The sequence below is a fragment of the Chrysochloris asiatica genome, unplaced genomic scaffold (assembly GCF_000296735.1).
Source record: "Chrysochloris asiatica unplaced genomic scaffold, ChrAsi1.0 scaffold00213, whole genome shotgun sequence".
Lineage (NCBI taxonomy): Eukaryota > Metazoa > Chordata > Mammalia > Afrosoricida > Chrysochloridae > Chrysochloris > Chrysochloris asiatica.
The window spans coordinates 2,921,816-2,932,944 of NW_006408731.1; the positions used below are offsets into that span (position 1 = coordinate 2,921,816).

The window sequence follows — 11,129 nt, forward strand, 5'->3', positions numbered from 1 at the left end:
AATGTAATCAGTGCCACTGAATTGTACACATAAAAATTATGTACTGCTGTGTATATTCCAACAAAAACTCAAAATATTTAAATATCCATGACACCCTTGTGAGTTCACTACAGTACTCAACACAATTTAGTGAGCTTATGGATTCATCGAAGAATCATGGAATGCTTGTCCAATAGAACTTTTTGATAATTACAGAAATCTTCAGTAGCTGTATTGTCTGATAGGGAATCTACTGACTACATGTATTGGTTGTGCTTTTCAACTAGGACTAGCATGACTAAGGCAATGATTTTTCTTCTTTGGGTGAATTTAACTACATGTGGTTAGTTGCAACATTGGATAGCGCAGTTGTATAATATGCTCTCCAGTCTCTCCAGAGTCTTATATATGGTTGATAAAGACCAAGTGGTTACAGTGGCTTACAGAATGAAGAGGTAGGATTCTTAACTGCCCTGATTATTATAACAATCATAATATTGTAAGCACAAACAAAAAGCTGGACATTGCATCATGGCCCCCCCCCATACTAGAAATGACTTGTAAAGGTCTGGATAATTGCCCTGATTTCTGAAGTTCCTTTGCTAAGATTAATTGTAAGTTAATTGTTCTTCCCTCTTAGGCAATCATGGATAAGTTACATTTTGCTCTCACCAGCATTAAGAAAAAAAAAAAATTGGGTGAATACAGAGCATGTCATTTTTTTCAACAATTCATAAACGCTTTGTTTCATGTAATTGATTGCACAATCTCCACTATTAATATCTCTTATCTGACTTGCTGTGACCCACAAGTTCAGCAGTTCGAAACTATCAGCCGCTCCGTGGGAGAAAGAGGAGGCTTTCCGCTGCTGTAAAGATGTACAGACTCGAAGGCACTTAACAACATCTGACTTATAGTGTGTGTTCAGGCTTCCATTTCTCCTTTCCTAAGCCTTCTTGCCTTCTGAATTTTGGACAATTGCTGCCCTTTTGATCTCAAATGGCTAATTCTAAGGTGTGCATACCTCCCAAGTGATATAACCCTGTTGATTTCCAGTCAATTGGTGATCCTACAGGGCCACACTAGGAGTCTTGTTCCCCTTCCTGACCTCTATTGTTTGACTGGAAATTGAGTCATGAGGGTGAGTTTAATTCCAGGCAGGAAGGGATTATTAGGGTTATCCCAAAAAAAATAAGCTTGATTTTTAAAAAATGATTTTGAGTTTTATTCTATACCTCCCAGCCCCCCAAGTTGTCCTGGACCTTCTTTCTACCTGTGGACCAGTGGTAGCTGTACACTAGTTTCTGCCTTGGTCATGGACATTGGGGTTTGTGTCGTTGATAAGTCCATTGAACACGTGTTTTCATGTGTCTCCCACCAGTGTTTCTAAGTGTGTCTCGTGGACACTGGCCTGTGAGACACTTGAGTACAGAATCAAAAAGTTTTGGAAATGGCATTTACCACTTTGGCAGTTTTATAATAAACATTAACAAAGATTTGAGAAATGCTATTGTAAAGAAAGCTGTTATCTGAAGACACTTGGATAATGAATGAGTAGGTGTTTGTGGACAATAGTGCACAAATCTTAATTAAATCAAACTCTCACTGTTGTGCTATGGGTTAATGTGCTGGGCTGCACAGTTAGTTTGAACCGCAAGGTCAGCAGTTGAAGCTCACCAGCCACTCCTCAGAAACCCTATACAGGGTCACTATGGGTCGAAACCGACTCAACAGCACTTAACAACAGTATTGTTACTATTTGTACAGCATCCCACAGCTCTGATATGGTGCTGTAAGACAAGCACTGGACTGATGAGCAGTACAAACTTAACCAGCTGCTCATAGAGGAAGCCCTATCCCGGGAAGGACTTGAGGGTACACAACACCAACATTGCTACTGATACATAGTATTGTAATGTTCTGGACGAGATACAATGTATGCATGTTGCAAAAGGGGAGAAAAATGAAACCTGACATATAATGAATGTGTTAACTACATGAGGATACCTGCCCGAACTCCGTATAATTAAATGTCAACAGCACAAGGTTTAACATTGTGTTCAATACTATCCAGAACGATGGACACCCTAATTTATGAATAAATGAAGCTAATATGTTCATGTGAAGGAAGAATGCAAATTACCCAAGTATAACCTCTGATTTTTATGCTTACCAAGCAAACTTTTGACCCCAATTTTGCTCCTAATGTGAATAATTAGCCTTATTTTATACTTTCGCACAAATTTGTGGGTTAATGCGCTGGACTGTAAAGTCATTTGAACCGTAAGGTCAGCGGTTCAAGCTCATCAGCGGCCCCTCTGGAACCCTATACAGGAGCGCTATGGGTTGAAACCGACTCGACAGCACTTAACAACACAATATGGATTTGTCTGAGCAAAGAGAGCACTCATAGTAACTCTGTGCAGGATTTCCAAGGAGCGATTGGTGGTTAACCGTGCAGTGCATATCCTCCAGTATGCCACACCAGGACTCTGGATGGCACTTTGCAAAAACAACAGACAGCATGGATTTGTCTGATCAAAGGAAACACACAGGAGGAACAAACTGAGCAAACGTCAGTGGCTGGAAAGGACAGGTTTATTTCTAGAAGGTGGAAAGTTTAGAGGAGATTGAGTTAGAAATGTAATTTGAACTTCTTGAAAAACAAATCTTTGGATCTTATTTTGTAGGCAATTGTAACCTGCTATAGGTCGGTTAAGGATCTCTAGTAGCACGTAGTGGCTACGAGTCGGGCTGCCAACCTCAAGCTCAGCAGTACGAAACTACCAGCCGTTCGGCGGGAGAAAGATGAGGCGTTCTGCTCCTGTAAAGATTTACAGCCTCGGAAAACCTGTGCAGGGTCACTATGAGTCGGAACCGACTCCACGATACTTAACAACATAGGTTTGGTTGCTGTGATTCTGAAAGCTATGCCACCGGTATTTTAAATACCAGCAGGGTCACCCATGGTGGACAGGTTTCAGATGAACTTCCAAATGAAGACACACTAGGAAGAAGGAGTGACGAACTACTTCCGATTATTTAGTCACTGAAAACCTTATGAATATCAGAGAAACACTGTCAGATAAAGTGCCGGAAAATGAGCCCTTCAGGTTGGAAGGCACTCAAAATGCGACTTGGGAAGAGCTGCCTCCTCAAAGTAGAGTTGACTGTGATGACGCGAATGGGGTAAAGCCTGTGGGAGTAAAGCCCTTCATTTGCTGACTGGGCACAACTCAAAATGAAAAGAAACAGCTGTAAACATCAATTATCATGTTTGGTAGGGTGGAGAATCAGAGAAAAAGAGGAAGACCCCCAGCGAGATGGATTGGCAATCCAAATCAATGGGCTCAAGCGTGGCAACAATAGTGAGATTGTCCCAGCAATGTTTCGTTCTTCTGTGCATAAGGTCGCTATGAGTCGGTACTGACTCGATGGCACCTAACAACAAACAACATATAGGTTGATTGATTCTTTGTTTTGCAGCATGAAAGGGGGAAAGGTTAGAAACAGTATTATGCATTAGGTCTATGGTGCATTCTAGGTACGAGTGATAAAGTTCTGAAAAGGGAGTATTACACCTCTTTGAGCCAGAAAATGGAGTTACTCTTCTCAAACCTCCATGAATGATGCAGTCTCAGAGCCCCAGTGAGATGGACTGGGACAGTGGCAGCCTCAATAGACTCAAACGTAACAATTGTGAGAATGGCGTAGAATCTGGCATTGTTTCTTTCAGTTGTGCTCGCTATGAGTCAGAACCTACTCGACGGCAACTAACGACAATAACAACACGGTTTGTCTTAAGAGCGTTCGGATCTAAATTGCCTGCCGTGAGGGACTTTCGTATTAAACCCAAAACCAAATCAGTTGCCAACAAGTCGATGCAGAGAACCCTGCAAGCCGAGTGAGTATAACTTTTAAATTTCTACTCCTAAGAAGAGGTTGTTGGTTGGTATGTTCTTCCAACCTTCGGGTTAGTAGACGAGCGCTTAACTACTGCACTAACAGGACAACTTTTGAGTAATAAAAATGTGGAAAAGTTAAACTAAACGCGGGGCGCGGGGGGCGGGGAAATTAGATTTTTGGAAAGAAAAAACATCGCCCAACGTGGGGCTCGAACCCACGACCCTGAGATTAAGAGTCTCATGCTCTACCGACTGAGCTAGCCGGGCAGACAGAAACAACCATCATACTAATTATTTATAAGAAGGGTAAGCGTTTGTGTCTTTAAATTGAGACAAAAGATGTTGCTACAATTCTAGATTTAATGTAGTCATATGGTTTTTTTTGGGGGGGCGGTAAGATGACATGAAACACTAATAATTATAAGATACACTAATAATTATGTAAATATTACGTGGAATTATTAGTGTGCACCCACTCACTTTATTCTCATTATTCCTTTCTCTCCAGTCTCCCTTCTGTATTGATAGACCTCAAAATGTTTCCAGTATCCAAAAGTTACAGTGTCTGAATGCTACAAGTTATTGTATGAGGTTGAGTCGTTTACTGCGTAGGGTTTCCGAGGAGCGACTGGCGGGTTTGAAGCACCGAACTAACCCAGTGCAAACCCTACAGCGCCACACCGAACTCCGGATTACATAAAAGTGATCCAAAACTCTGGCAAACCCAGAGCTCCAGGCCAAGTTGTTAACAAGACTCCAGGTACAACTCTTGGAATCTCTTTCTAGGCCCTGCAAGCATTTCTCTTCTCTCCTGAATGAGCTCTCATTCCTTTTGCCACACCACGTGAACGTGGTCTTGAAGAAAACATCTCTGCTTTCTCTCTCCTTTTGGAACTCGTATTCTTGTTCATTTGTGGTTCTTCTCCACAGTGAAAGCTTACATACGAAGAAAAGAAGGCCATGGGGTCGAGATTATATTTTAATGTTATCTGCCAACTGTTGAAATATAGAATCCAGGGTGTTTTTGTTTTGTTTTGTTGCCATGTTTTGTTTAACGCTGACCTAAAAAGTGAGGTGAACACAATAGGTACTAGACAGATATTTGCTTAATGCGTACACTGACGATACTCTATAGGAGGAGGGGGAATTTTCCCTCTTTTCTCAAGAAGGACTCTGATTTCCTGCTCTGCTAACGAGGAAAGCCGCAGTGGGAAGTTTAAAAACTCATATAAAGGATTTCCAAGACACCGACTCCATAATTCTGTGTGTTGATTTTTCCATTGAAACCTATTTCTCTGTTATGAGCAATGAGTGACGGATGAGTCTGAATAAAGATGTAACCACCTTCACATTTCTTGTTCACAATCTCGGAGTCAGAACTTGGTAGAACCGAAAATACTATTTGCCTTTGAAATTACTTTAGAGCTGAGTGAAAATAAAAGAAAAGTCAAAATTGACAAGCAAAACTTCATTAGAAGATCACCTTCTGAGATCTCATATACTTCATCCAGCTCGCACCTTTCTAAGTGTTGGTCTAGGGGTAGGTTCACCGTTTGGTTGTCGGGAAAATGTTGTTATGCAGGTGTGAAATGAAAAACCGGGCTCGTCCGGGATTTGAACCCGGGACCTCTCGCACCCTAAGCGAGAATCATACCCCTAGACCAACGAGCCACCTGAGAAACATAGAGCTTTACATGCTATATTAAATATTTACTGACTTTTTGTATGTTGCTAGCTTTAGTTTTGGTATAGTACTATCAATTCAAATGTCTTTGACTAGATCAGTGTCGTTCTCACAGCTTCCCCAGATTTTCTCCAACTCAGCCCTTATTAAGGATTGTTTAGCTTCGTTTCTCAAAGGACGTTATATCAGAAACAATCGTAGCGGTTATTGAAAATGTAGAAACTTGACTTTATACTGAATCAAAGTCCCTGGGGGTGAGATCCGTGAAACAGCATGAAAAAAAAAACCAAAATCAAACCTTTTCCTAGTTTGCCTATAGACTTAACCATGAGGGTGACCAGGGATCCGTTTGCAAGGTCCCAAAACTCATGTGTAGCACGTTTCTGAGACCAAACACAGGATGAAGGAGCAATGTTAGTTTTATTGTTTCTACCACAGTTGAATTTCACTAAGCAGGAATACAACTGCGGAGTCATGATTAAATAGAGAAAAACAGTCGTACAAGAAAAAGGGGAATACACAATTAGGGTGCTGAAAGAGGTTTTGGTGGCGAATGAGGCTGAGGCAATAGTAATCTCACGCAACAGAAGGAGAAACCTAGCGTCAAGCAGCCTGAACGAACAGGTTCGTAACAGAGGGCAAGGTAAATTATGGGTAAGGGCTTAGTTCCTTCTTACAAGAGAAATCAAGGTAACAAGAAAATGTCTTTGCAATTCCTTCCTTGATAGTGAGCGCATGGTCTTCTCAAATGCGGCGCCTCAGTTAGCAATCGGAGATAATGAACACGGCCTTCTCACGCCAACCTCTCACTTCAGTATCTGAAGATTTTATTTTCAGAGTATTTCTCGGGCAGTGTTTAACCACTGAAAAAGACTATTGACACTTATTTACCTTCTTACGGATTTAAATTTAACTATTATTGTGTACTGCTGCTTATTTGCTTCTTGAACGTAGGATGGTTTGGTCTTGATGCAAAATTGGAATATATCTTAATGGAAGTTTTACTGCATACTGCAGACCTAGAAAACCTAAAATGTAATAAGGGAAAATGTGGCCCGTACGGGGATCGAACCCGCGACCTTGGCGTTATTAGCACCACGCTCTAACCAACTGAGCTAACCGGCCAGCTGTTCCAAGGCGCTTTTGAAATACTTAACAAGAGTTTAAGTTTGTTTTTGTTGCTGTTCCATTTGAATTTGATTTATCCAAAGAAAAGCCTATCTATACAGGGTCGCTATGGGTCGGAACCGACTCGACGGCACTTCACAACAACAAATAACCCATACAAATGAGCCTTTTGGGAGCTGTTGAACTTTTTCTTCTTGACTCCGCGACATGGGCGTAACAATATTCTTTCCTTCCCTTTTAGTCTTCTCCCGTCAACGTTATTTATGCCCCCACAGTCCAGTAATCTTATAAATGTAATGATAGGTTCCGTACAATATTTCAGGTGCTTTTCTTTGGATATATTCCTCCATTGAGTTTATTTTGCTACGTTCCCATTCCATGCGTTTCAGGTAGATATTCCAAAATATTTCAACGCAGTCCTGTTCTCTTTACACCAAACCCACTGCCACTGAGTCGATTCCTCTTAGAGAAGTGGAAAAAGGGAAATACTGTATAAAAGCAACCTTTGATAGTTAGTTAGGTACCTAAAAGACAACCTGGAGATGCCGGGGATCGAACCCGGGGCCTCATACATGCGAAGCATGCGCTCTACCACTGAGCTACATCCCCAAGCTTTAGCCGACCCTTTTTGTAGTTCTCCCCAGCTTGTTGAATCCAGTTTTTTTAAGGCCTCTGTCCCCCTAAAATTTTTGGATTTGTTGAGTAGTAAGTCAAGAAATCAAACGACGTGTTGCATTAGGCAAATCTGCTGCACAAGACCTTTTTAAAGTTTTCAAGAGCAAAGATGTCAGCTTGAGGACTAAGGTGTGTCTGACCCAAGCCATGGTATTTTCAATAACCTCATATGCATGCAAAAGCTGGACAATGAATAAGGAAGAGCATAGAAAAATTGATGCTTTTGAGTTATGCTGTTGGAGGACAATAATGAAAGTGCCTTGGGCTGCCAAAAGAACCAATAGATCCGTTTTGGGAAAAATGCAGCCAGAGTGCTCCTTAGAGGCCAAAATGGCCAAACTTCGTCTCAAACTTTTGAGATATTGTCAAGAGGGACCAGTCGGTGGAGGGTCAGAGGAAAAGAGGAAGACCCCCAGTGAGATGCCAAGTGGCAGCATGGATGGACTCAAGCGTGGCAACAGTAGTGAGGTTGGCCCAGGATTGGATAATGTTTCCTTCTGCTGCGCATAAAGTCACTAAGAGTCGGTACCGACTCAATGGCACCTAACAACAACAACCAGGTTAAGCTCTGGTAGCGTAATGATTACAAATTGGGCTGCGAACCTTAAGGTCAGCAGCTCGAAATTACCAGCTATTCCGTGGGCGAAAAAAGGAGGCTTTTTGCTCCTGTAAAGATTTACAGCCTCAGAAACCCTGTACAGAGTCGCTATGAGTCGGTTTAGACTCCACAGCATATAACCTCCAAGGTTAAATTTACATTGGTTTTTCAACAAAAATTTGAAATAATTGATACTATCATTTATCGACTTTTCAAAGGGGGGACACCTTCCACCCATATTTACCTTAGAAGACCTAGCATAGCGGACATATACCATATGTAGCTTGGGGACATAATAACTACATACCTGGAAATTCCACGCGAAGAAAGAGAATATCATTTACAGCTGCTTCCTTTTTTCCTTTTCTCCAAAGGCAGCTTAGATTTAGCAAAGGATTAAAAAACTCCCTCTGTCCCTCTACTCACATTCAAGTGTCCAAAGTAATATCCAAAAGATATAACTCCCTTACAAGGGCCAGCATCGGTAGCAAAGCTTTCTGTTTGGCCCAATATAGAATACTTAAAATATTTCTTTAGGGAGCCTGGGAACTAAATGCTGCCTGTATTCTGTTAGTTTTTTGTTTTTGTTTTGGAGAATACACGCAGGAAAACATACACTAATTCAACCGTTTCTACAGGTACAATTCAGTGACATTGATTACGTTCTTGGAGTTGCGTAATCATTCCTAGATCTTAACTGCACTAAATTCTATATTATATAGAATACATATGTTAAATATCTGCCTGCAAATACACTATACATGAGTAGTATATATCTGTATTTTACATATATATATTGTTGTTAAGTGCTGTCGAGTCGGTTCCGATCCATAGCAACCCTGTATAGGGTTTCCAAGGAGTGACTGGTGAGCTTGAATCACCGACTTTGCAGTTCAAACGACTTTGTAGTCTGGCGCAATAACCCACGCGCCACATCAGGACTCCAACAACAACAATATATATATATATATGTGTGTGTGTGTGTGTGTGTGTGTGTGTATAGATAAACACACACACACACACATATATATATAATTTGTGTGTGTGTGTGTGTAAGGATTTATAGAGCAGATCATCAGTTCTACACTCAACAAATCATATACTTTGCTTCATTACAATTACTGCAGTCCCCTGTTTGTACCAACAGTTAACAGTTACTAACCTCTATTCAATTTAACTATCACATTCCTTCCTGTATCTTAGCGGAAGAGCCCATGCTTTATCTTTTCTCTGCTAACCTCCTTCTTGTATATTTGCCTGCCTTGGAATCCATGTTAACTTTTGTTTACCCTGCAAATACGTTGTAGTTAAACGTCGGAGAGTCGGTTCCGACGCGTATCTATCCAGTCTAGGTAGACCCGGCTGGTGAATTTGAGTGGATGTTGGAATTAATTGGGTAAGGTCAGAACTAGGTCTTAAAGACCTTTCTTGTCTGCTGCCTATGCTAATTGTTGTTGTTAAGTGCCATCGCTTCCGACTCATAATGAACCTGTATAGTTTTTCCGAGGAGCGACTGGTGAGCTTGAACAGCCCACTTTGTAGTGCAAACCTACTTTCACTCTAGCATATTAACCCACGGCGCCACATCAGGACTCCACCTATGCAAATTAGGTTATTAATAAGCATTTTCTCGAATGGCTAGCTTTAAACAGAATTACAACACATAGTCTAGTTTATTATCTAAATGGTTTAGTCAGGTCTAACTACGTTACGATCTCACAGCGTGAGCCCGGATAGCTCAGTCGGTAGAGCATCAGACTTTTAATCTGAGGGTCCAGGGTTCAAGTCCCTGTTCGGGCGTCGTTACTTTTTTTTTTTTTTTCCATCTTTCTTATTTATTTCCTGTGTTTTTATATCAGAAAAAAGCAAAGGAAAGGAAGACAAACTTTGAGGACAACTCACTAGACGAGAGGAAATGCTGAGCAGGAGATAGAAGCCAAACCCCGGGATCTGTTCAGAGAAGCAGAATGGCCTAGAAATTTGTAGAGGTGGCTGGCAGACTAACTGGCAAAAACAAAACAAAACATGTCATCAAAAGCAGGAGCAAAACTTTGGATAACAATGGTCACAGATTATCAAAGGTTAAGCTCTTTCTTGAAAAGCAACAAAATCACGAACTTTTCTCTACTTTAGCATGCTTCTGACTGATCCTCAACTTTTCTTGGCTCTGAAGCTGCCCAGTTTACACTGTGCGTGTTTCCGTCTCAGAACGCAGAGCCAGGTAGAAGAAGCTTCCAAACTTTATTGGCCATAACTTACAGTACAGAGTTTAGTAGTTGAAAAGTAACAAAACAAGCATTGTATGAAATATTAATTACTTTTAGAGGAACGGATAAGAAAACAGGATCCTTAAATAAGCTATTTACAAGAGACAGATGCTACACACAGACAGAAATAGATTTTTTTTTTAAATCAAAGGGGGGAGAAATCAAGCTAATCGCTATCAAAAATGAACAATTTTAATCTTTGATAAAATAGACGAAGGCAAAAACCAGCATAAGAGACAAAGAAGGACATTATATCATGATTAGAGGGTCACTTGAAGAAGAGGACATAGCCATCATCAATATCCGTGTCCCAATGAAAAAGCCTCAGAATATATAAATCAAACTCTAATAGAACTGAGGAAAGAAATAGACAACTCTACAAGAATAGTAGATTTTAATACAGAACTTTTAATGAAGGGCAGAACAACTAGAAAGAAATTCAGCAAACAGAAGAACCAAACAACACAATCAACCAACTTGACCACACAGACATATACAGAGCATTCAATCCAACAACAGCTTAATATACATTCATTTCCAGTGCACATGGTACATTCTAGAAAACAGACCATATGTTAGGCCACAAAACAAACCTCAATAAATTTGAAAACATCAAAATACTATAAAACATCGTTCAGAGCACAATGCTATAAAACTAGAAATCAACAATGTTTTTGTTGTTGTTGTTGTTAGGTGCCATCGAGTAGGAACCAACTCATAGTGACCCCATGCACAGCAGAACGAAACAATGTCCGATCCTGGGCCAACCTCACTACCGCCGCTACACTTGATGCCATCAATGATGTCACCTGGCTGATCCATCTCGTTGGGGGTCTTCCTCTTTTTCTCTGACCCTCCACCTTACCCAGCATGACATCCTTCTCCAGCGACTG

General features: G+C 40.9%; 5 non-coding genes across 5 annotated transcripts; 1 reads left to right on the forward strand and 4 right to left on the reverse strand.

The window, feature by feature from the left end:
- Positions 1–4,078: 4,078 nt before the first annotated feature.
- On the reverse strand, positions 4,079–4,151 carry TRNAK-CUU. Its single transcript has one exon. It is a non-coding gene; the product is annotated as a tRNA-Lys (tRNA).
- Positions 4,152–5,483: 1,332 nt separating this feature from the next.
- TRNAP-AGG lies at positions 5,484–5,555 on the reverse strand. Its single transcript has one exon. It is a non-coding gene; the product is annotated as a tRNA-Pro (tRNA).
- Positions 5,556–6,619: 1,064 nt separating this feature from the next.
- TRNAI-AAU lies at positions 6,620–6,693 on the reverse strand. Its single transcript has one exon. It is a non-coding gene; the product is annotated as a tRNA-Ile (tRNA).
- Positions 6,694–7,233: 540 nt separating this feature from the next.
- Positions 7,234–7,305, reverse strand: TRNAA-CGC. Its single transcript has one exon. It is a non-coding gene; the product is annotated as a tRNA-Ala (tRNA).
- A 2,391-nt stretch (positions 7,306–9,696) lies between these two features.
- TRNAK-UUU lies at positions 9,697–9,769 on the forward strand. The gene has a single exon. It is a non-coding gene; the product is annotated as a tRNA-Lys (tRNA).
- Positions 9,770–11,129: the final 1,360 nt, after the last annotated feature.